This window comes from Meriones unguiculatus, chromosome X (genome assembly GCF_030254825.1).
Source record: "Meriones unguiculatus strain TT.TT164.6M chromosome X, Bangor_MerUng_6.1, whole genome shotgun sequence".
In the NCBI taxonomy this organism is placed as follows: Eukaryota; Metazoa; Chordata; class Mammalia; order Rodentia; family Muridae; genus Meriones; species Meriones unguiculatus.
Window position 1 is genome coordinate 129,664,671 of NC_083369.1, and position 23,156 is coordinate 129,687,826.

At 40.1% G+C, this 23,156-nt stretch overlaps 1 pseudogene; it reads right to left on the reverse strand.

The window, feature by feature from the left end:
- Nucleotides 1–11,116: 11,116 nt before the first annotated feature.
- LOC110541922 (NEDD8 ultimate buster 1-like) lies at nt 11,117–16,829 on the reverse strand (annotated as a pseudogene).
- Nucleotides 16,830–23,156: the final 6,327 nt, after the last annotated feature.

The following is a 23,156-nucleotide window of genomic DNA, read 5'->3' on the forward strand; positions in this document are numbered from 1 at the left end:
GCAACAGAACCAAAATATCTGGGCATAGGGGTCTTTTCTGAGACTGATACTTCAATCAAGGACCATGCATGATCTAGAACTCCTGCACATATGTAGCCCATGGCAGCTCATTCTCCAAGTGGATTCCCTAGTAATGGGAATAAGGATGGTCTCTGACATGAACTCAGTGGCTGGCTATTTGATTACCTCCCCATGAGGGGAGGAACAGCCTTACCAGGCCACAGACAAAGCAATGCAGCCAGCCCTAAAGAGACCTGAGAGGCTAGGGTTAGATGGAAGGGGAGGAGGACCACCCATATCAGTGTACTGCAGTAGGGGCATAGGAGGATAGGAGGGAGAAAGGGTGGAATTGGGAGGGGATGCGGGAGGGAGCTACAGCTAGGATAAAAAGTGAATAAATTGTAATTAATAAAAAAATTAATTAATTAAAAAAGAGGACCAACCCACCACTTTGTTGCTCTCTTTCCTTCTTGTTCTTGCTCTCTCACTCTTTTGCTCTTCCCCCCCCTCTATATCAGGGTGCCCCCCATCTTCTTTCTCTCACTCTCCTTCTCACTCTCTCTGTCACCATGCCCAGAGATAGTCTCTGTGACCCCCTTCCCTTAAAAAAACTTCCCATGTGGAACGAGTCATGTGGCATGATTTATGAACCCGGTGTATAACTGCTGCACAGTCAGGCCTTTGAGCCCCACACAAGAGATTGAGATTCAGGAGGCATACCCCTTCCTGTGGGGATACTGGCAGGTAATTGTCCTTGGAGGATAAGTCCATGAGGTTCCACCCCTTCCTGAGTGTCTAGGACTGTTAACTGTTGTTAGAAGGGAGATTTTTGAACCCCCCTCAAAGGGACTCATGAAGCCCACCCCTCCCTGAAGGGCTAATGACAGTTAACTATCTTTGGAGGAGAGCTCTATGAGGCCTTACCCTTCCCTGAGGTTCTAGGACAGTTAACTGTTAGAAAGGAGGTCTTTGAGCCTCTCTTCCCCAACAGAGATTCATAAGACTCACCCCTCCTTGAAGTGCTACTGACTATTAACTGTTATTGGAGAGATCCATGAGACTCCACCCCTCCTTGAGGGTCTAGGACAGTTAACTGTTAGAGGAGGAGCACATGAATAACCACCCCCCCCCATGAAGATCTCATGAGTTCCCAACTCTCCCTCATGGTTATTAAGAGAAGGGACCTTTTTCTACATAGGCAAAGATGAATTGTCCTCGTTCCAGTAAATAACTTCCTTCCCATGCTTACACAAGAACACTCTTATTAAAAACTCAGTAGGTACACCACACAAAAAGATGAAAGTAGGAATGGGACGTGGAGAGAATTGTTCTAGTCAGAAAGGATGAAGAATGAAGGAGGGGTTAAAATAACCAAATGTTAAACAATTAAAACAAAACTTTATATTCTTCTAAAGTCTTACTCAATTTGTCTGGATTCTTCCTGTTGCATGAAGACACACCTGTATGTAAGAAGAAGTGAAACAGGCTGTCTTCAACTAACCTGGCAGTCAAATATATATGTTCAATGGAAACCGCAAGAAAGGTAAAACCTGCTTCCTTTCTGGGTGAGAAAATAATGATTCATCATATCCTTGTGATAACTAGAATGATCAATTATAAATTCTGAGTAATGGGTTTTCACTTGTTGGGACTAATGGCCCATTATTTTACTTTCCAACTCCTGGTATATACAGCTGGCAAAAGGACATGTGTAGCCTTATTCTTGTCTCGGTTCATATCTAATAAATATACTTGGTGTTAGTTTGGGTTGCCTAGCAATCTATTATGTCATCATGTGTCACCCTCTAGGTAGCCACACCTGACAGGCATTATTAAGTTGCTCCTTAAAGGATCAACCCTCCACTTTGTCTCTCTCTTGCCCTCTTGCCCCTTGCCTTCTTGGCTCTTGCTCCACTGCTCTCTCCCCTTTCTCTATCTGGGATTACCCTCCCCTTTCCCTATCATGTCTTGCTCTCTCTTTTTCTCTCTTTGTCTTCAACTCCATCCAGTAAACCTCTTTCATATACAATCTGTTGTGTACATCATCATTTCTTTGGTCCTAATATTGGTGCATTGGGCCAGGAAGGGCTCTCCTGGTAACACCTAATCTGTTTACACCAGGAACCCTTAATCGGACCATGATGCCTGTAAAAGATTTTTTTTTTCTATTCTACTTATCCCTAACCACCACTTACATATATGTCTTAAAACCTACACTTTTTCTCAACTGCCCTGTCCTTACTATACATACCTGTAGTCTCTGTTCGCTGCTGCTCAGACTCGGCATTCTGCCACATGGTTGGCATAAATTCCTGGCTACTTGATTGCTACATTCATACACCCAACACCAGCCGATTGGTGAGTCTTCACTTCTGGTTGGTTGTAAATGCTTCCTATGGCTCTTGCCAACATACATAAAAAACATTCATCTAGAACCGTCTTCTCCCTTGGGTAAGATTTGCCCTTTACCAGGATTGTTTTTCTCCCTCCCTCTTTTGCTCATCTATGAAAATCCTATTTAGGTAAACTGTGACTGCTACAGGTAACTATGCCCTTGGTCTCTGGCCAATGCTGATGAGCCATTGGAACAGATTGTATTAATCTACTGAGCCAAAACTTGTTCTTGGGATGCCTTGACAGGTCACTGATTCCTACCTGCCCAATGAGAAGAGTCCTTTTGTCCATTCCTCCAGATTCTCCTTTGGTATGTCTTCTGGAGAATTTCAGATTTCTACACCTAGTGCCTGCTTTAAGGGCCCCTTACACACTTCTGTACCCAAACTTGGCCTCAATTTCCTTAGATGACAGATCCAACTCAAAACATTTTTTAATTTCTACCAGTGACTGGGTAAAAGGAGCCTCCCTCAGGTAAATGGAGGTTCCCATGTCCAAACCTTTCACCTCTATTTGCTCTCCCAAAAGTTTTAAAGATACATCTAAAGGAATTTTCTCGATAACCCACTTAACTTTGTCTTCTGCCTATAAATATGTTCCAGTATCCTGCCAGACCCAAGTATTTCCTATAACCACAACAGTACCAAAGCAGCTACCACAAGTGTTCCAGTTTGACATCACAGATTTCCATCAAGCTGGACCTGCACTTTCCCTCCCAGCCATGGATGTTCTCATAGACCCTGGACAGCATCAAATCAGCCTGTTCTTCCTGGACTTCGCAGGCATTTCAGCTTTTTGACCTCCCTACAGCACCCCCAGTGTCAGCAGGAAGTAGCCAGAAGAGAATCTAAGCCCATTTTTTTTTCACTTATTACTAACAAAAGCCTGGAATGGTGTGTTTCAGGCCAAGTGCAAGTAGTTCCAAGTTCTCCCAGCAGTCCTCAGTCCCTACCTACTGCCTTGCATGGCTGGCAGCTCTCTACTGGCAACCTTCTACCCTGAACTTTGAAGGGCAGGGGCTTCCCCTCCTCCTCTTGACCATGTAATCTGGACATTTTGTTGCTATTTTTTTCTCTCTCTCTCTCCTTCTCTCTCTCTCTTTCTCTCTCCTTCTCCCACTTGCATGGAAACCAAGAGCTGCTTCCAATGAACCTACATTTACATACTTTAATTTGCCTTACAAGAGAAGTAGCCCAAGCTCCTCCTTTTTTAATTACAGAAAAAGGTAAGAATGTTAGTATTTTGGCAGCCTGCTTCTGGGTTGCCTAGCAACCTATGATGTCATCATGTATCACCCACCAGGTTGCACCTGGCAGGCATGTTAAGTTGCTCCTTAAAAGGATCAACCCCACCCCTTTGTCGCTTTCTTGCCCCCTTGTCCTCTTGCCTTCTTGCCTTACTCTCTTGCTCTCTCCCCTTTCTCTATTGGGACACCCCTTCCCTTCCCCCTATCATATCTTGCTCTCTCCTCTTTCTCTCTTCATCTCCATCTAATAAACTTCTTTCATACAAAATCTGTTGTGTGCATCATCATTTCATTGGTCCTAACATTTGGCTCTTGATTCTGCCTGAGAAAAGAGAGAAATATTTACCCATTCTACCAACAGCTGTGGAGCCTGATATCTTCTTTAAGGGAGGAATGAATTTTTCAGTGCAATTTGTGCATGATAATATGTCAGTGTTGTGAAACATATTTTCTGAACTTCCTGCAATAGGGAAGGTCACCTGAGCCTTTCTGAGTCAAAGCTGGGCTGGCCTCAGTATATTAAAATTAGAAAGGCCCTTTTATCCATTTAATCTGTAGAATGTAAATTATATTGTATTACTATTTGTTTGAGAACTCAGCTAAAAGCTGAATATATTTAATGATGTTGAATCCTCTAATTTCTTAGCCAAGGAATTTATTCTGGCCTTAGTCTACATGAAAATCTGCTATATGGACAAATTTCTTTTTTATTTCTGAGCATATTTGCCATGATAAATATACCATAAGACAAATATAACAATACACTATATATGTACCTTAAAAAGAAAGAACTCTAGGTACATGTTTATCTATTTACCTATTTGTTTATTTATAGTTTTTTTTTTCTGAGATTTTTTTTTTCAATGCAGTTTATTCAGGAACCTTGAACAATCATCTGACCCTGGGGAAAGCCAGCCCACAGCTTAAATAGCCTATGGGTAGCCAACCCCAGCGTGCCACGTGGGCAATGCAGATAGGTCCACATACATGGAAGCAAGCCAGATCCTCAGCCTTAGCCAAATGTGGAGTTGTATAGTTTTGTTTTTTTTTTTTAAGACATGGAGTTTCTCTGTATACAGCCCTGGCTGTCCTGGAACTTGCTTTGTAGACCAGACTGGCCTTGAACTCACAGAGATCCACCTGCCTCTGGCTCCCAAGTGCTGGGATTAAAGGTGTATGCTATCATTACCATGCAATGATACACACACACACACACATATATATATATATATATATATATATATATATATATATATATATATATATATATTTTGCTACATGGGTATAGAATTTTATTTATTGATTCAAATTTAAGGTTACTTTTTATACACATATGTATGTATATTCCTTTTTAATTAAAATTTTATTATTTATATTAGTTACAGTTTATTCACTTTGTATTCCAGCTGTAGTCCCCTCCCTCTTCTCCTCCCAATCCCACCCTCTCTCCCTCATTTCCTCCTATGCTCCTCTCCAAGTCCAAGGATAGGGGAGGTCCTCCTCCCCTTCAATCTGACCGTAGCTTATCTGGTCTCATCAGAACTGGTTGCATCATCTTCCTTTGTGGCCTAGCAAGGCTGCTCCCCCATTCAGGGGAGGCCGTCAAAGAGCTAGCCACTGAGTTCATTTCAGAGACAGTACCTGTTCCTATTACTAGGGAACCCACTTGGATACTGAGCTGCTATGAGCTACATCTGAGCAGGGGTTCTAGGTTAAATCCATGAATGGTCCTTGATTGAAGTATCAGTCTCAGAAAAGACTCCTGTGCCCAGATATTTTGGTTCTGTTGCTCTCCTTGTGGAGCTCCTGTCCTTTCCAAGTCTTACTATCTCCCCCTTCTTTCCTAAGATTCCCTGCACTCTGCCCAAAGTTTGTTTATGAGTCTCAGTATCTGCTTTGATACACTGCTAGGTAGAGTCTTTCAGAGGCCCTCCATGGTAGGCTGTGTCTTGTTTCCTGTTTCCTCCTTCTTCCAATGTCCATCCCGTTTGCCTTTCTGAATGAGGACTGATCATCTTATACAGGCTCCTCTTTCTAGCTCACCTTCTTTAGATGTATAGATTTTAGTAGGTTTATCCTACTTTATAAGTCTAGTATCCACTTATAAGTGAGTATATACCATGTGTGTCTTTCTGCTTCTGGGATACCTCACTCAGGATGATCTTTTCTAGATACCACCATTTGCCTGCAAATTTCATGATTTCTTTGTTTTCAATTGCTGAGTAGTATTCCATTGTGTAAATGTACCACAATTTCTGTATCCATTCCTCCGTTGAGGGACATCTGGGTTGTTTCCAGGTTCTGGTTATTACGAATAAAGCTGCTAAGAATATGGCTGAACAAATGTCCTTGTAGTGTACTTTAGCATATTTTGGATATATGTCTAGGAGTGGTATGGCTGGATCTTGAGAAAGTACTATTCCTAATTGTCTAAGAAAGCACCAGACTGATTTCCAAAGTGGTCGTGTAAGTTTACATTCCCACCAGCAATGGAGAAGGATTCCCCTTTTTCTACATCCTCTCCAGCATGTGTTGTCACTTGAGTTTTTGATCTTAGCCATTCTGATGGGTGTAAGGTGAAATCTCAGGCTCATTTTGATTTGCATCTCCCTGATGACAAAGGACAGTGAGCATTTCTTTAAGTGTTTCTCTGTCGTTCTATTTTCCTTTATAGTTAATTCTCTGTCTAGCTCTGTACCTCATTTTTTTAACTGGATTACTTAATTTTTTGCATTTAACTTCTTTAGTTTTTTTATGTATTGTAGATATTAGTCCTCTGTCAGATATAAGGTTGGTGAAGTTTCTTTCTGAGTCTGTAGGCTGTCATTTTGCTCTGATAACAGTGTCCTTTCCTTTACAGAAGATTTTCAGTTTCACTAGGTCCCACTTATTGATTGTTGCTCTTTGAGCCTGTGCTGTTGGTGTTCTGTTCAGGAAGTTGTCACCTGTATCAATGAGTTCTAGGCTCTTCCTTGTTTTTTCTTCTAACTGATTTAGTGGATACACAGATTTTTAATAAAGACTGTTACATATTGCTTTGTGTGCTAATGTAACATCCAGGTTCATTCTGTCAGTTACCATTTCAGAATTGGTCAATTGGTTATGGATAACTTGTAATTATTTCTACCTCTCCTTCCTGTTTGCCACAGGCCTGTACAGAGATTGGAACTCCCTGCCCTAAGTTTCATCCCCAGACCAGAGAATACACTGCTAACCAGACCAAAAATCTACTGCTAACTTAATGTAATCACTGGTATGCGAGTTATATTTTCTAGACAAATTCAGACCTGAAAAGTTTTGTCTAGAACTCTAGTTGTTAGTATTTATATAAAAATGCCAAGAAAGAGTTTCGTTGGGCTTATGACTCCTGAGTTACAGACTATGATGGCTGAGCAAAACATGCATGATGGAGCACCAGGTAAGAGCTCACATCTTGAACTACAAGCAGAAAGTAGAGGGAGACCTGGAAACAATAAGGTGTTTGAAATCTCTAAGCCCATTCCCAAGAGATAGATTTTCTCTAGCAAAGCCACTTCCTAAACCACTCTTTCAGTGCCATCAGCTGGGAAGTCAAGAATTCAAATGCCAAGATTCTGGGGGACATCTCATTCAAACCACCACATTTTAGTTCCTGGCCCTTATAGGCTCCTGGTCATATCATAATGGATTTAGTCCTACTTTAAAATGTTGAGTCTATCAGTCTCAACATTGTTTAAAAGTCCAAAGTCTCTTCTGAGAGTCAAGGAAATCTCTTAACTATAAAAAAGCAAGTCATAAAACTTCTTACATACAATGGTACAGTATATACATTGCCTTTCTAAAAGGAATGAATGAAGGCATAGTGGGAAAATACTGGACCAGAGCAGATTGAAACCAAGCAGAACAAATACCAAATCCTGTAGTCCATGTCTGATGCCTAGAAAATTAATTCCAAATGCTTAGATGGCTCTGCCTTTCTAGCTTTGCTTTTTGTGAAATATTTTTTTCCCTTAGGCTGTTTTCACTCTGTACATTCAGCTGTTCTTGGTAGACATCTCATAGCTCAAGCCTCTCTTTGCTTTCAGTCTTCATTGTGAACCGTATTTCATTTTCATAACTTCATAAAACAGACTCTCAGGACCTCCATGTAGATACTCTCTTGCCACAAATTGCCTGGCCTCATTGGTTTTCTGAAACCATGGAAGAAGATTTCATGACCTCCTAAAGTCTTCTACCTTTCATGACTTTAAAGTCAGAAACACAGAGATGATATTGTCAAGTTTGACTACCAGTTTAAGATGGATTCCCCACCCACACCTCACTCCATCATATCTGAAGCAGCTTCTTGGCTGTTCCTTCTTAGAAGCAAAAAATATCAGGTCTTTCATTAACGACTGGAAGATAAGCTCAGTGGGAGTGCTGCCCTGAGATTACCCTTTCCCACCTTCCAGCTTTTGTTGTAAAATTAGGCTTCCTAGTGCTCTTTTTCTCTTCAAACTGAACATTTCATAATTAATTTTTTGCCCCACATCCTCTTTTTCATTGTAGATATACAGAAGAATGATTACTAATGACTATGTGACAGAGTCATATTAGGCCATCTTGAAATCTCTTCTATCAAAGAATTTATTCCATTACTTTTAAATTTAGCTTCACATACATTATTAGGACACGATCAAAAAGCATTTTTGCCAAATATGACAAGAACAGATTCTAAATAAGTTGCTAATATTGTTCCCCTCTAAAACCTCTTGAGCTGGGACTTTATACCGTATATTGCTCTTTACACTGTGGTCCAGGCTTTTACTATGATGGCCCATTAAGTCATATTTACAGTATTTGCCCATTTTTCTAGTCTAAAGTTCCCAAGACTTTAACATTACTCCAAAACAAACAAACAAAAACAGCATATTCTGGTTTTTAAATTCCTCATTCTTAATCCCAACATCTATATTTGTTACTTTCTATATCCCTGATGAAACATCATGACCAAGGAAACTTATAAAAAAAAAAAAAAAGGTTATTTGGTCTTATGATTCCAGAAGGTTATTGTCCGTGATGGCAGAGTGACAGTGTAAAGGCCCAAACAGCAGTGGAAAATTCACATCTTGAACCATAAGCAGGAATCAAAGAGTGCATACTGGAAATGGTATTCAAGTGCTCAAGACTGTTGGGGACATCTCATTCAAGCCACCATACATTGACAGCTTGGAATGGCCATTTGGCCTTGGCCTGTTAAAAGACATTTGTAGCAGGATTTGTTTGTTGCTACCTTAAAGGAGTAGAAAATTCTTAGGCTCTCTTTTAGTTGGGTGAGATCTTGGTCTGAGGATAACTTTTCTGTTATCCTAAAACATATCAAGTCTCTCCTTAATGGTCCAATCTCCTTAACAATTATAGCCTCTCTTTGAGCACATGCTGCCACTGTAAAATTATTTTTACCAGTGTTATTTTTCTCTTCAAACTATAAAGTTTTTATTTATTTTTACCTCATTAAGTTTCATTATACCATTTTCTCTAAAACTTTTTACTTCTTCCTGCTCATTTGCTACTTTTCATTGTACATCTACACAAGAGGTATTACTAATAACCATGCAACAGTCAATATCATGTCATCTTCAAATCTCACCTGCCAAAAAATTGTTCAATATTTTAAAATTTATCCCCTTATAACACAAGAAGAAAACAGTTACATTCTTAGCCAAAAGGTCACAAGAAAAATATTAGCTCAGATCGGGGGAGGAATCCATCTCAAACCGGTAGCCAAACCTGGCAGTGTTAGCTATGTGATTCTGACTTTAGAGTCATGCAAGATACAAGAGTTAAGAGGGGTAAAGTTAGGGTCAGGGTCAGGGTCAGGAGTTAGGGTAAGAGGTTAGGGGGTAGGAGTTAAGGGTTAGGGTTAGCTCAGATGCTGATATTGTTCCTTTCTGAAACTTCTTGAGCTGGGCTTCTGCAGTCGGGATTGCTTTCAACACTACTGTCTTTTCAATTCCTATTAGGAGTGATCATTAATCTTTGCTTAAAATATTCAACTGCTTTTCTAGTTCAAGTTTCCAAAGTCTTCCACATTTTTCTAAAACTCTATATAGTCAAGTTCTTCACAGCAATGGCTTACTTTCTGGTAGTAATTTCTGTATTAGTCACTTTTATTTTGTTGTAATAAAACACCATGACCAAAGAAGCTTATGGAAGAAATAGTTTGTTTTGGCTTATAATTCTAGAGGGTTAGACTCCATGATGACAGGGAAGCATGGAAGCAAAATGTAGGCTTGGAAGCTTGAGCAATAAGCTGAGAGCTCATATCTTGAAGCATATGCATGAAGCAGTGAGAGAAAACTAGAAACAAGACAAGGCCTTAACTATCAAAGCCTGCTACTAGTCCTATACTGTCTCCAACAAGACCACACTTCCTAAACCTTCAAAAACAGCCCCACTAACTGGGGGCGAACTGATATTTCTCATCTGAACCACAACAATTAGTACCAATTATTTCAGAAATAACTACAATGATATTAAATAACCTTCACCTAGGGTTAGTAACCCTGGATTATGGTTACAAAAGCCTTGAAAAGTAAGTCTTCTAGTCTGGGTCCTAAACTATAGGTACATATTCAGAGAATCTACCAGCAACACCATCCATCAAAATTTTCAAAGAAATATAAATCTAGACATGGTGTTACATGCCTTTAATCCAAGTACTCAGGAGGCAGAGACAGCCAGAGATCTATGAGTTCCATGACGTTCTGGTCTATGTAGAGTTCCAGTGCATCCAGGGTGTAGTGGTATCTTAGTCTCTGTTTTATTGCTGTGAAGAGATACCATGACCAAGACAACTTTTATAAAACAAATATTTAATCTGTGGCTTACTCATAATTTTGGAAGTTTAGTCTATCATCATCATGGCAAGGAGCATGACAATATGCAGGCAGGCTCTGTAGCTGCAGCTGAGGGCTACATCTTGATCTGTAGGCTGAGAGAGACGATGGCATGCTTGGAATAAGCTTTTGAAACATCAAATCCCACCACCATTGACACACTTCCACCAACAAGGCCACACATCCTGATCCTTTTAATCTTTCAAATAGTGCCATTCCTGGAATAAACATTCAAATATATGAGCCTATAAAGGTCATTCTTATTCATACATTCCACTTTCTAACCCCCATAGGCTTCAGGTCATATTATGATGCAAAATGCATTTAGTCCAACTTCAAAAGTCCCCATAGTCTTTCATAGTCTCATGTCTGCTTAAGGGGCCAGAGAGATGGCTCCGAGGTTAATATCACTGAATGTTCTTCCAGAGGACCCAGCTTCAATTCACAGCACCCACATGGCAGCTCAAAGCTGTCTGTAACTCCAAGATCTGACACCTTCACACCGATATACATGTGTGAAACAGGCAAAACGCTAATGAATATAAAATAAATTATTTTTTTTCTTCCAGCCATTCACAATGATAGAATTTATAGGCAGAAAAGTAGCACTTATTTCTGTTCAGTTGTTCTTTGTGGCAGACCTTATACTTTCTACATAGGACAGGTACTCAGCAATAATGACTTCTTCATATTCCAGAGTGGAGTCCAGGTAGTCCTCCTCATGCTCCAGAATGTCCTCCAGGATTTCGTTGTCAGCCTCTGTCTCCATGTCTTCATCTGTAGAGGTCCCTGTGGAGTTAGATGGTGATGTAGAGGGGGTATGGAGGAGGAGGAGAAAGAGGAACAGGAAGAGGAGGAGGAGGAAGAGGAGGAGGAGGAGGAAGAGGAGGAGAAGGAGAAGGAGGAGGAGGGGGAGAAGGAGGAGGAGGAAGAGGAGGGGGAGGAGGAATCCTCTCCCAAGAACTGCAGGTCCTCCATGGTGCACAGGGTTCTGAACTGCCAGCTAGATGTTGCCTCCAAATACCCTTAGCTCCAAACAACCTTAGTGCAGCTTCAGCCACTACTGTACCAAAACCCATATAGACCAGTTGGTCAATGCTTTCTTGAGAAGGACTGTTAGTATTTAGGCAGCATGCTTCTTGGTTGCCTAGCAACCTATGATGTCATAGCCAGGTAGTTGCACCTGGTAGGAGTGGTTCAGTTGCTTCATAAAAGGACCAACCTGCCACTTTGTCGCTCCCTTGCTTTCACTCACTTGCTCTTCCCTTCTTTTGCTCTTCCTTTCTGTCTGTTGGGGCTCTCCCTTCTCTCTCCCTATCATTCTTTCTCTCCTTTTCTCTCTCTCTCCATCCAATAAACATCATTGGATTTAAGATTGGTTGTGTGCATGGCATTTTTATATAAATGCTAACAAGGACTTGCTTGACAGCTGTTGTTTTCAGGATCTGAGCCCTGTAATCACCACAAAAGGAGGTTACTCAGGAGAATCTTCAGGGTATCGTCCAGGTTGCCTCTAGCTTGTTGAAGGGCCCATTTGGCGGCACCTGTGATATCTTCCAGATGGTGTGTCTTCTTCTTCTCCTTCCTTATTTGGGCAAGTTCCCCTCTGCAGTTAGAAATGTGAATGGCCTGCATGGTCCATGTTCCCATCACAAGCCCACAGGCCATGCTGGGCTTCCTGAACAGTAAACCCCAACTGCAACAAATGGTGAACTTTTGACAGATCAATGTACTGCTCTTTGAAGTATTGATATACTCTGTTGAGGTACTCCTGAGCCTCCTCTGCATTTCCTCTGTGATAGTGTCTAAGCCCCTGAAGCAAATAGAGTCTTCAAAACAACCCCTTCTCTTTCCCACAATTTCCTTTTATGTGGACTAATCTCTGGTGATTCTTTCTGTAACAGTTTTTAAAATGCTTCTGGACCAAGTTCAGCTTTTTCTCAGCATCAACAAGGTACTCCAGTTGTTCCATGTGGAAGTAGCACCACACCATGTCCAGCTGGAAAACTGCACAGTTGTCTGGGCTGGAGAGATGGCTCAGAGGTTAAGAGTGTTGGCTGCCCTTCCAAAGTTCCTGAGTTCAATTCCCAGCAACCACATGGTGGCTCCCAACCATCTGTAACGATATCTGGTGCCCTCTTCTGGTGCGCAGGCATACATGCAGACAGAACACTATATACACAATTTAAAAAAAGTAAAGACAAAAAAATTTTAAAAGACTGCTTAAAAGCTCGAATTCTCTTCTGAGACTCTCTTAACTATAACCCTCTTGAAAATCAAAATCAATAGGCAGATCATATCCTTCCAACATACAATGTTACAAAATATACATTATCATTGCAAAAGAAAGGAAAAGAAGCATAGTGAGGAAATACTGCCCTCCCTGACAACAGACTAAAAACCTACAGGGCAAACTCCAAATTCTGCATCACTATGTCTGATGTCAAAGTGTTCTTCGTATCTTCAACTCATTTCACCTTTGTTGACTGCAACACACTTCTTGCTCTTGGGCTGGTTTCATATTTGGTCTGTAGCTCTTTCTGGTAGGTATTCCATGTCTATATGATCTCCAACACCTTGGGATCTCCAGGGTAATCCAGTTTTCACCCTAACAACTTCATACAATTTCCTTTCTGGTGCTCCATGCAGGGACACACCTGAAACATACCTGGCCTCAGTGGCTTCCCTTAGCAATGGAGGGAGATTCCACACCCTCTTTCTTGTATTCTTGATTGTAAAGCCAGAACCACTTAGCTCAAACTGCCAAGTTCATCTTCTTGCTGGTGCTGGAACTTAGCTCTTTATTCAAGTACCTTTGCATCAACTTTCTGGTTTTGATGGTTTACTTCACTACTTAAACTTTTCTTTAATTCATTTTCACAAGTTGGAAGTGTAGCTGGATGGGGTTTTGCCCTGGGGTTGCTGCTCTTTTTTTATTCCATTTAGTGTCAGGCTTTTTTTTTTTTTTAACTTTTTTTTTTAACTTTTTATCTCCTTGAGCACTGGACTTGGCTTCACATTATTTCCTGGTGCTTCTTTTTTCTCAAACTGTGCATTTTGTATTTTTCTTTGTTCAGCTTGCTTCTTTTCATTATAGAGCTACATAAGAGTGACCACTAATAACCAAGCAACAGAGTCAGTACTAGGATATTTTCAAATCTTCTCAACGAATGCCATTAAACCAAATTTGTCAATATAGCTTCCAGCATATTTTTAGGACAAGGGCAGAAAGCAGCCTCCCTCTTTTTTTTTTGCTAAGATGTAGGAAGAATGGGCTCTAGAACACTTACCAATATTTATGTCCACTGAAAACTCTTGAGCTGAGGCCCACAGTTTAAATTGCCCTCATCACTCTCTTCTATGTTTCTTTTAGGATGACCCAGTAAGCCCCACTTAAAGCATCTAATTGCTTTTCTATTCTAAAATACCGAAGTCTTTCATATTTCTCCAATAAACAGTGTGGGTTTTCTTCAACCAAGGAGTTGCCTTGGTCATGATGTCTTTTCACAGGAGTAGAGCAGTGACTAAGATAGGTGATTTGAATGATAATGCCCACCATAGTCTCATATGTGAATGTTTGTTTCCCAGTTGGTAGACTGTTAAGAAGTATAAAGAGGTGCGGAGGTTGTGGAGTTTGTTGGAGGAGGTGTATTAAGGGGGTGAGGATAGGCTTTTAGGTTTCAAAAGCCCTTACAAGGTCCAGTTTCTCTCAGCATGATATCTGAGGATTAGGATATGGGCTGTTAGCTACTGCTCTGGAGTTATGCTTGCCTGCCTATTGCCATGCTTCCTACAGTGATGGTCATGGGCTAATCCTCTGAATCTGTAAGCAAGTCCACAATCAAGTGTTTTCTGTTGTAAATTGCCTTAGTCACGATGTCTCTTCATAGCAGCAGAAAAGTAAGTAAGTAAAATACGGGGTTACATAATGAAATCCTGTTTCAAATGAAAAAGAGAGAGAGAGATAGAAAGAGAGAGAGAGATGTGTTCAGTTGAAATGAGACAATTTATATCATTATTGAGGCCTACTCTATAGGAAGTGCTAAGGATAGTTTTTATGGTGAAAGAAAATGACACTCTATTATAATTTGGAGCTACAAGAGAGAGTGAAAACCAATTTCAGGTCTGATGGTTGGTTTTCTGTGTTTGTGTGTGTGTTCATTTGGTTATTTTAGATTTATTTATTTTATTATTTTACGTGTATGAGTGTATGAGTGTTTTGCCTGCATGCATGAGTACCACCTGCATGCCTGGCACCCATGTGGGTCAGAATAGGGCAGCAGATCTCCCAAGACTGTTGTTATTCTTAGTCATAAGACACTATGTTGGTGCTGAAATTTAAACCTGGATCCTCTGAAAGAGCAACACATGTTCTTAACCACTGAGCCAACTCTCCAGACCAGTATCCTGTGTTTTAATAAATATTTTGTGATTAAATTAGGATCATAAGGATCATTTCCCCATTTCAACATCCGTAGCACACTTGGGGAAAAAAATCCTTTCCTTGTCATCAATATTAGGGTTTTCAACAGAAAGAGAATTAATATAATATAGGTAGATGATAGATAATGGAAGGTTTATTATTGTAATAGGCTGAGAAAATTATGGAATCTGTGAAGTCTCACAAGATGATGACATTTTTAAGGTGGAAAATTAGAAAAATAGAGTTGTAATTCAGTCTGAGTTCAAAGGCCTAAGAACCAAGAATTTTGATATCCAAGACAAAAAGATGGATATCACAGTTCCATTAGAGACTGGAAGAATTTACCTATTTCACGCCCCCTTTTTTTTTTTTCCTATTTGGGCTCAACAGTTTAGATGGTGTCTATTCACATTGGTCAGGGTGGATATTTATGTAGTCTGCTTATTCAAATGCTCATATCCTATGAAAGTTTTCTCCATGACACCTGAGAAAGTAATGTTTTATCAGCTATGTGAGCATACCTTGGGTCAGTCAAGTTGATATATAAAATAAGTCATCATATTCTGCAAAGTAGTATTTTCAAGAGTTCCAAGCACAAGGGTATCACTGTCTTTTGGGTTCATTAGTTTGCCTACCACACGTAATAAATAATCCATTGTGAAGATTGTTCACCCAGGAGCTCAAGAACATAAAAGAAGTGGGGGAACACAGTAAAATGCATCTCTAAAAGCTATTTCATGAGACTCTAAATACCCAACTCCAACTTCATTTCCTCAACAATATTTAAGTAGGCTGTTATGAGAGTGACTTCATTTTTTATTTTAATATTTATTAATTAAATTTTATTCACTTTGTATCCCCCCATAAACCCCTCCCTCTTCCCTTCCTAATCCCACCTTCCCTCCTCCTTCTCCACGCATGCCCCTCCCTACGTCCACTGATGGTGATGGAGGGCTAATTTCTTTACCTCCTCTACTGTCAGCAAGACACTTTCAGCTCCCTGGTTTTTTGAAACCCAGGGGCTGGCTACCTTATGCTCTTCCTCTTATGCTCTTCCTACCTTATGTTCTTCCTCTCCTTTCTTCTGATTCTAGTCTATCAGATCTCATCAGGAGTGGCTGCATTGTAATTTTCTGTGGCCTGGTGACTTCATTTTGATGTGGGTTGTACTTCTTTCTCTTCCTCCTCTTCTTTGAGACAGAGGCAGACAGAAGTATCTGTGTAGAAGCAGTGAATATGAGAGATCATTCCACTTTTTGGCCAACTGTAGTCCTCATGCTTCACTGATACTTAATAATTTGACATTAGTGATTGCTGAGAAAGGAAGAGCATAAATGACAGTTTATGATTAGACAATATGGTGCTGATATTAATACTTGGTATGAGTCAACTAAAACATAGCTGACACTGAACATCCTGGAAGATATGAGTAAGCACAAAATGACTGACTGGATGTCTAGGGATACTAAAAGTAAGCAGTGGTGTAATTTGTTGTGTCATTATTTTTGGCAGAGTGACACTTTTGTGTGGTTCTATATAATCTGTATAACATGACATTGAAGTTAGAAGCCTGAACATTTACCTTCACCAGTCTGCCTGTATCTATTTGTCTGTCTGCATATCTGTGTGCTTACCTGCATATGACCTATATGCTGATCTACATGTATGTGTAGGCCCACTTCTGTGTAGTCTATGTGTGTTGACAATTGCCAGGCTAGCAGTTTGAGTGGTGTAGTGGCCTTTGCCCAGAGTAGATAAAGTTTGTTATATAAGCCTATGACTCCTTAAAATATCTTTAAACTTTTGGCATTCGGTAACCCTCCCTCTCACCTGACATCAGTGTATGGACCTTATATCTGGTGCAGTCCAGCAAGATACAATTGTGAGGAGAAAGCCAAGAGATGGGCATGATCCTTATATCACTGGGAAAGACTACCGATGTCTTTATGGGCACTCTGCCAACATAAAGTTTGATGGAGATGAAGAAAGTAAACTAGCTGTTTTTACTGCACTGAAAACTGAATGTGAGGACACTTGCATTTGGAAGCAAAAGTGTGTGAGCTATGATCTGTGGAGAAGAAACTTTAAGCTCAGATATGTGATTTAGAGTATGGCCTCATGAAGACCCTTTTATTAAAAGGAAAACAATAAACTCAGAGCATAAGGTAGCCAGCCCCTGGGTTTCAAAAAACCAGGGAGCTGAAAGTGTCTTGCTGACAGTAGAGGAGGTAAAGAAATTAGCCCTCCATCACCATCCACCTCTCTTTAAGAGAGTGCCAATAAATTCTGAGACTCCAGCACTGGAAAGAATGAAGTATATGATGGCTGTAGTATGTCTTGCATCACTGTCTTTCTTTCTCTGGCTAAACATATCCTAGGAATGGAGTAAAAATGCTTGGTTATGTGGGGTCTAGAAAGCAGGAGGCTTCATGTTGAGCTCACTACTTATTGGTGTCCCAGTAATTTACAAAATGTGTTAGCCCTTGTTGATACTGGATGCACATAAGAACTATTCCCCTGGCTGGAAGTGTACACAGATGGCTATGGAGTTTACAGAGTCATGACCAACCCTGTGACTGTGGCTTTGAGTATCAGTCCCTTTATTTTCCAGCTTTATACAGCATATGTTTTTCCATGGCTAAACATATTCTAGGGATAGACATTCTGTAATGCTGGAAGCCTTTGAAGCAATCATTGGTGCGTTTAAACTGTAAGAAATGTGAAATCAATGTTGAGGGGCCACCTTCCCACATTCTTCCAAGGACTGTCAATCCTAAAAGGGTAAATTTATATGTACCAGAATCTGTTGCTTGGGGTACATGCCACACCTAAAACAAGGTGCTCACTCATACTGCTGTGCCATCTATCAGACACTGACTTTGAATTTGTATCTATGTAGTAGATGAAGAACAATTTGTTTTCATCTGGAAAGGTCTTCAGGGAACATATGTCATGCTGTATCACTCCAGTAATATCTAGGTGTTTTTGTTTGCTTATTTTTTTAATTATTTATTATTTATATGGTATTCTACCTGCATGTGAGCCAGCAGGCCAGAAGAAGGTACCAGATATCATTATATATGTTTATAAGCCACAATATGGTTGCTAAGAATTGAACTCAGGACCTTTGGAAGACCAGCCAGTGCTCTTAACCTCTGAGACATCTCTCCAGCTCCCTGTTTATTTTTTATTTAAAACATTTCCATACAATACATTCAAACTATAGTTTCCCTTCCCTCATCTCCAAGAACCCCCTCATCTTCCTACTCATCCAACTCCATGCCTTCTTTCTCTCTTTCATTACAAAACAGGCAAATTAAATGGCAGACAACAAAAAACAGAATTTAGAAAAAAAAATCTCAAGAACACACACACACACACACAAGGTATGGTTTCTTGAAAAGAAGATGTGTAGTATACTGTTAGGTTCAATAGGAGCTACAAAGCCAAAATGAAGGTGACAGCAGTACAACTGTCTATTAATGTTATTTACACACAAACAGAGGTGAGCTGGATTAAGCGCTATATGGCTAATAGTTCATTAAAGGACAACATTTAATTGGATCTTGTTTACAGTTTCAGAGGTTTAGTCTATTATTTTCATGGTGGAAAGTATGGCATCATCCAGGCAGACATAATGCTAGAGAATCCCAGACTTCATCTTGATCTGAAGGCAGCCAGGAGATGACTATGTTCCACAATGGGTGGAGCTTGAGCATATATGAGACCTCAGAGCATTGCCTCCATAGTAATACCTATTCAAACCATCACAGGAGTCATACAAAGAATGGGGCTTGTGATCTTACATTCTCAGCAGACTTTTAAGGGATGCTATTGCTGCTGGTCTACATGTCACACTTTAAGTAAGGAGGATTCTCCAATCTACTTGATAGAAAGATCTAGACCTTGGAAACACGGATGATTTAGCAGTTTGGAACCAGGATCAAATTGTCTTTCTCCCAGTGAATAATTAACATCATATGCCTCTCATATGTGAGACAGTTTCAACCATGTAAACCATCTATAAAAACAGATCATTGACAGATTAGAAGAATCCAAGAAGTCCCCCCTCACAAAAACCAGTATAGGTTATAGCTATTATTCTTGGTTGCCCACCAAAACTCAATTGTAAGACCTTATTGCTGAGGACACAATGCACTTTGTTCACAGTCCATGGAAAAATCAAAGTACTGACTTGGAAACTTCCTTCCTGTGCTAACTTTCATAGTGTTGGAAGGTGTTATGTAGGCTGCTGTAGGGAAAGAAATCACCAGTTTTATTTAGGTAAGTAATTCTTGTTACTTGAGCTGGCAAGATATACCTGTTGTTGCAATAGTGGCCTGAATGTTATGGGGGTGTGTATAACCAACATTATTCAAGGCCTGCTCCTCAGAAGGTACTTTAAATCTGGCAAAGCATCACAGCTGAGGAAGTAATAAATTCCAAGAGATATCTGTTTTGATAAACAGATCTAGTATGGATCTTAGAACCTTTTAAATACTTACTTGTATAATCATGGATTACTGCAGTTTTCAGACATCATCAGAGCAGCTTCTTTCTGCAGTAAGCAAGTACTTCACACAGAGACATACAACTGGTAAAAGTGTAGAGAACAAACAGCTCTAAATGAGACATCTACATCACATGCTATGGTAGTTGAAATGAGAAATGTCTCCATAGGCTCAGGCTTTTGAATCCTTGGTCTTCAGTTGGTGGCACTGATTTGGATTATGATGAGCTAAAGCCTTGCTGACTGACGTACATCTGTGCTCGAAAGTTGAGAGTTTAGTCTACCCCAGCTTACAATTTTCTCTGTGATTTGTGTTTGCTCGCACAAATGTGAACTCTCATATAGCTTCCTGATCCTGCTACCAGGCCTGTCACTTGCTGCCGTGCCCTACTGCTATCTTCAATTCCTCTAGTATCATAAGCTAAAATAAACGTCTATTTCGGACTAATATCTTGGCCTCTGGTATCATAAGCCAAAATAAACTTTGTCTTCATTAAGTTGTCTTTGGCCATGATATCTTTTTTTTTATTTAATTAACTTATTTTTAATATTTTATTTTTATTAGTTCTTTAAGAATTAATTAATATGTATTGGTCATATTCACCAACCTCCCCATACACCTAGATCCACATTGCTACCCACGTTTTGTCCTTACTTCAGTGATTTGAAATAAAATCACTCTCTGCAGCTCAAGCTGATCAAAAATTCACTGTGCATCCTCAATTAGTCTTAAACTTGGGACAATTTTCTGTTTTATCTTTCCAAGTGCTGGGATTATGGGTACAGCCCAGTTTGAAGAGTTTAATTTTCTAAAGGACACCGTAATGAATATCTTGTGCACTTATCTTTGGAACCTGCCCGTGAATCACCACATGATTAATTTTTTTAGAGAAAACTTGTTTTGTTTCTCTTGCCCGTCTTTAAAATCTTTAATTTTTTCTTAGAGATTCGTAGAGGTGTACAATACATTTTATCCTAGCCATCTTCTGTTCCCTCTGCCAATTCCTTCCAAGCCCTTCTAATTCCATAACCTTTATGTTGTTGTTATTTTTTTCTTTTTTAAAATTATTTATTTATTTTTATTATTATACACTTTATTCACTTTGTATGCCCCCATAAGTCCCCCTCCTCCTGATCCCACCCTCCCTACCCCTACTTCACGCATGCCCCTCCCCAAGTCCACTGATAGGGGAGGTCTTCTTCTCCTTCCTTCTGATCTTACTCTATCAGATCACATCAGGAGTGGCTGCATTGTCATCTTCTGTGGCCTGGTAAGGCTGCTCTCCCCTCAGGGGGAGGCGATCAAAGAACAGGCCAATCAGTTTATGTCAGAGGCAGTCCCTCTTCCCATTACTATGTAACCCACTTGGTGGCCATGATATCTTATCACAGCATCAGAAGAGTAACTAATACACTATGCATAGAAGTATCATACCAGGAGTAAAGTGCTGTTTTGAAGAACCTTACCTTATTGTTTTTTAGAGAAATTCAGAAGACTTTGAAACTTTGGACAAGAAAAGTGATTGAATGCTGTAAGCATGGCTCAATAGGCGACCCTTGTAGGAGCCTGAAAGACAGTAGTGCTGAGAGCAAAATGGACTGTAAAAGCCCAGCTTAATGTTTCAGAGAGAGCGAGAGAGAGAATCAAGGACTTTAACAGCAGCTATACTAGTCCTAATAAATTGCCTGTTCTTAGATTTAAAAATGTAACAGACTAATTTCTTTGGTGGAGTAAATTTCAAGATGACATGATACTGAATCTATGGCACAGTTGTTAATGATAATGCTTATTTAGGTCTACCATGAAAAAAAAAAAGAAAGTGAGACAGAAAGAAATGCAAAGATGAAGAGTTTGGAGAGACACAGAACATTAAGAATCTTAATGTTACAGCTAAGATATCTGGTGAAAAACAATAAAGGCTGTAATTGCTAAAGGGATTAGAGCTATTAAGACTCCATCCAGCTGAGTCTGTTGGGTAGTTTTATGTCTGCTTGACACAAGCTAGAGTCATCTGAAAGGAGGAAATCTCAATTGGGAAAACACTTCCATAAGATCCAGCTATAATGCATTTTCCTAATTAATGACTGATGGGGGGGGGGGCACAGCAAATTGTGGGTAGTGCCATTCCTGGGGTGGTGGCCCTGGGTTGTATAGAAAAGTTGGGCTGAGCAAGCCATGAGGAACAAACCAGTAAGCAGTACCTCTACTTCATCTTCTACCTCCAGGATCCTGCCCTGTTTGAGTTCTTGTCTCGACTTCCTTCAATGATGGACTGTGATGTGGAAGTGTAAGCCAAATAAACCCTTTTCTCCATAACTTGTTTTTGGCTGTGGTTTTTCATCATAGCAATAATAACCCTAACTAAGACACTAAGCTTCCAACTTGTGAAAAGAAAATCCTTAGAGTTTTCTGTCCTAGAAAGCAACTACAAACAAAAGCTGCTGTTAATGTAATTCATGATAGTGAGGGTCCATCTCAAGCTGACAGCTGAACTTGAGAATGTCATACATCTAGTAACGGCTTCAGAGGTACAAAAGAGTAATAGGATTGTGGAATCTTCCTCTGTGGATTGAGAGAGCTGCTGAGGCCAGGTAGCATGTGGCAAAAGAATCCATTCACCCTGAAAAGGCAGGTGAATCTGAGAGGCCACTGATTGAAACCACAAAAGTAAAGTCTATTTCCTAGTGGAGATAACAAGATGTTGGAGGTTCCAGAGCCATGAAAGGGCTGCCAAGAAGAATTGCATACAGGGAACGAGGCCAGGCTAAGCTAGAGGTATATATTTCAGGCAGCAAAGCTAAAAAGTAAGAGCCATCTAAGTCCTTTGACAGTGGACATGGAGCCATAGGATTTAGTGTTTTCCTTGCTAGATTCTAGTCTTCATTACTTCTTCACTATGCACCCTTTTCTCTATTTTGAAATGCCAATATATATTCTGTATCATTATACATTGGAAGTATGTAACCTACTTTTTGATTTTACAGTGGGTTACAATTAAGACGTTGCCTTCAGTTCCTGTCTTAGTTTGCTTTGTATTTCTATGGCAAAACACATTAGCCAAAAGCAATTTCGGGTGGAAAGGGTTAAATTTATCTTAGAGCTTACAGTTTACAGTCTTTACCCCCCCCAAAAAAAAAACTAAAAAAAAAAAATACTCATTAACCAAGAACACATCCTATAAATTTTCCTATCCTACAGGCAATCTATTGGAGGCATAGTCTCAACTGAAGTTATTCTTCCCAGATAACTAGCTTGATAACTCTCAAACTGACAGTTCATTCCTTTCTGTTAGAGGTGTGATTTCTTAGTTTCCTGCATCGAGAACTATGGCTGCTGCTTGGTGGTATGTCACTACCAGGCCATGATAGATTTTGATATATCTGGAACCACAAGCCAAAGTTTTCTTTGGTCATTTTTAAAAATCACACCACCAGAAAAGTAACTAATACACACCCACTCTCCAAAAAGCTCAGGAAGCACTCAGGAAGAGAGGACAGAGAGACTGTAGTAGCCAGAGACTACGACATATGTCTTCCCGACATGACCAGGCCATTGTGTTCATGAACTCACAACAACTGTGAATGCCTGAACTGGACCTGTAGAGTATTAAGCCAGTCAACATTTTAGCATGCATGAGGGAGGGACTCAGCAAACCTAACTGAAGTTCTGTTGGCAGTTGATGGCTGTTAGGGGAGGAAGAATCCATTTTCTTCAAGGGTGTAGTC